Source organism: Vulpes lagopus, chromosome 7 (genome assembly GCF_018345385.1).
Source record: "Vulpes lagopus strain Blue_001 chromosome 7, ASM1834538v1, whole genome shotgun sequence".
NCBI lineage: Eukaryota > Metazoa > Chordata > Mammalia > Carnivora > Canidae > Vulpes > Vulpes lagopus.
The window spans coordinates 102,892,244-102,895,768 of NC_054830.1; the positions used below are offsets into that span (position 1 = coordinate 102,892,244).

General features: G+C 39.4%; 1 pseudogene; it reads left to right on the forward strand.

Moving 5' to 3' along the window:
* The first annotated feature begins 230 nt into the window (after positions 1–230).
* LOC121495225 lies at positions 231–1,013 on the forward strand (annotated as a pseudogene).
* The last annotated feature ends 2,512 nt before the right edge of the window (positions 1,014–3,525 follow it).

A 3,525-nucleotide genomic window follows, 5' to 3' on the forward strand; every position in this document is an offset into this window, starting at 1 on the left:
AAGAAGAAGAAGAAGAAGAAGAAGAAGAAGAAGAAGAAGAAGAAGCCACCACGATTATCTATGTGGTCCAGTCCCAGAATGATTTTGTAATTAAAAACACACAGCTCATATTCAAAAGACAATTTGAGGGCACTAACCCCAAGATGGAAGCACCAAGCAAAGTGGGTGCAGCTGCCTAGGTGGAGGAGATGGTGGGATCAGGGGCAGTGGCTTTGGGTCTTGGGTTGTGAATGGATAGACAATTGGAGGTGCTGGTAGTGGACTGAACCATTTAGGGCTCTTATATCTTGAGTGTCCTGCAGGAGACAGAAGAAGAGAGGGTGGATGCTCTACAGCATATACTCTCTGCCTGCTTCAAAAAAGATTCTCTTCTTAAAGAGATTGTAGAAGGATGGTCAGAAAGTCAGAATGTTCTCATCAAAGTGAAAAAAGAAGATTAACTACAGGCCATTGCCACCTAAATTGAGAAGTAGGCACAGATTTGCTGAAGCCCATGATGGTATCAGAAGAGAAGAAGCAGAGAAAGGCTGTGCTTCTGGCCCCAGGATGCTGATGTGACAGATGCAAAAGACAAAGCAGATGAGAAGGATGATCCAGGTACCACCACAATGATTATTGGTTCTAATAAATCTCTATTCCAAAACACCAATGTGGAAGATGTCCTCAATGCCCAAAAACTGGAGCAAGACTCACTTCAGGGGACACCTGGGTGGCTTAGTGGTTGAGTGTCTGCCTTTGGCTCAGGGCCTGATCCTGGAGTCCCAGGATCAAGTCCCACATCGGGCTTCCTGCATGGGGCCTGCTTCTCCCTCTGCCTATGTCTCTGCCCCCCCCCTCTCTCTGTGTCTCTCATGAATAAATAAATAAAATCTTTAAAAAAATACTCACTTCAGGATGAATCCTAAAGGAAGAAGGAACAGGGCACACTGCAGAGTGAGGGGAACAAACTAGCTAAGCAGGAACACAAGGAAGGGGAAAAGAAAGAGGCACAAAGACGGGGGTGGAAGCAATAACTTCAGTCTACTCTGTTATTTCTCCTCATGGAGTTGATGAAAGAGAGAACTGATTTTGCATGTATGTTTAAAAGAATGAGAGAACAAACAAAGTTGTTTCCTGGGGGCATTTCCCTTTGTGTACATAGTCAAAAGGAAAATCACAAACACTTCTAATTACAAAATGTGCCGTGTCCCTGTGGTTGGGTAATCAGATACTGTAGTTGATGTCTTTACCAAAGATCTGGAACTTAATACTGAAGTCCTGGCTCCTTTTGGCCACTTTCAAAGTCTTTTCCCAGGAAAAATAGCAGAAATATTCAGAAAGCTCATAGTTCCAGTTTTTATCCTGAAGAAGCAGAATCATGACCACTCCTTTCCTGAGATGAAATTTGGGGGCATAAAGTATTTTGAAAGTATTATTCATCCCTTAACATATTGTTTTATGGATGAAATAGAAAGCTTTTAAATAGCCCTACCTGGATCCAGATACTATGTTAACATGGCAAAGAACTACAAAAATGAAAGGAAGTATGTGGTAAGTATTCTAGATTTAAGACTTTTTTTTATTAAGTTTCAGTCTATGGGAGGAAAAGAAATATTTTTTTTTAAGTAGAGATGGTAACATATTTTCCCCCACCTGGGCAGCAATATCAAAGAAAGATGTGTATTTGTGGAATGATACTATTGTTAGCTTGATTCATTTTTCATAATCATGAATCTTTTCGAGTGTTAGTAGAGATTTTAGTCTTGATCTGCCCTAAAACATGAGTATAGAGAAATGATAATTACAGGATGAGAGAAACTGCAGGAGCCACGTGTTTAAGAAAGAAACACTGGAAGTCTCTGCAAACAAAAATATTTAAGAGTGTACATTGTGGGTGCTCAACAAATTTATGTCATAAATGGAAAATAAGCAGGAAAAATGAGCAGGAACTCTCCATTTCTACTTTTGTCACAGGCCACATTCAATTGTCAATAAGGCCTTTCTCTACTTCAGGCAGCAGACTGTCAAGAAGCCTGAAGGGAGCAATCTCCTGGACAAATCAGAAAATAGATACTTTATACCTGAGTTTGGTAAACTACTGTGGGCAAGCAAATTTGGCCCAGTCTGTTTTTGTATGGTGCAAGTCAACAATAGATTTTGCATTTTTATTTTATTTATTTTTTAAGGATTTTTTTAAAGATTTTACTTATTCATGAGAAACATAGAGAGAAAGGCAGAGACACAGGCAGAGGGAGATGCAGGCTCCATGCAGGGAGCACAACATGGGACTCGATCCCGGGTCTCCAGGATCACACCCTGGGCTGAAGGCGGCACCAAACCGCTGAGCCACCCGGGCTGACCAGATTTTGCATTTTTATTTATTTATTTATTTAATAATAAATTTATTTTTAATTGGTGTTCAATTTGCCAACATACAGAATAACACTCAGTGCTCATCCTGAAAGGTGCCCACCTCAGTGCCCACCACCCAGTCACCCCCACCCCCCGACCTCCTCCCCTTCTACTACCCCTAGTTCGTTTCCCAGAGTTAGGAGTCTTCCATGTTCTGTCTCCTTTTCTGATATTTCCCACTTATTTTTTTCTCCTTTCCCCTTTATTCCCTTTCACTATTATTTATATTCCCCAAATGAATGAGACCATATAATGTTTGTCCTTCTCTGATTGACTTATTTCACTCAGCATAATACCCTCCAGTTCCATCCATGTTGAAGCAAATGGTGGGTATTTGTCGTTTCTAATGGCTGAGTAATATTCCATTGTATACATAGACCACATCTTCTTTATCCATTCATCTTTCGATGGACACCGAGGCTCCTTCCTCCGTTTAGCTATTGTGGACATTGATTTTGCATTTTTAAAGGCTTGAAACAGAAGGAATACATGACAGAGATCTTTTGTGACCTGTGAAACCTAAAAGACTTACTGTCTGGCCCTTTGGAGAAAGTTTGCCAACCATTGTTTTATACCATTTACTATGAGGTTAACAAATATTTTTCCTTTGTGCAGAAGGTAAAAAGAAGCCTAGTTAAGGAAATGATCTGTCACTTTTATGCACTTCTATAGCTGTAGCATTACATTTTTCAAAAGTAACCACCTTTAAAAAAATGAACTATTTAAAAAAAACAAACCAAAAAAATTCAAAATAAACTTTTCTGTTTGCAATTTTCACACACAATGAAAAGAATAAATATGCCACAGCATCACTGTTTCCCTTCTGCTATTCCATTCTATTCTATTCTACTCTATTCTATTCTATAGATATTGCCTCATTCCTCACTTTGGAAAATTTCACAGAATTATTTTATCCAGCCTTGGCAAGCATATCCATCTTATCCCCCCACCTCTACCCTTTTCTACTTATTATTATAAAATCCCATCAGTCGAGCAACATTGGGGCAGAGTAGGCAAAGCAGGATTCTCTTTAGAGGGAGAGGAGGAGAAAATTTAGTAATATTAATAGAAAAGTAACTTTGGTTTTACTACATTAGATTTCTAGGCCTTTGCATACTAAAAGTTAGTAGAGGC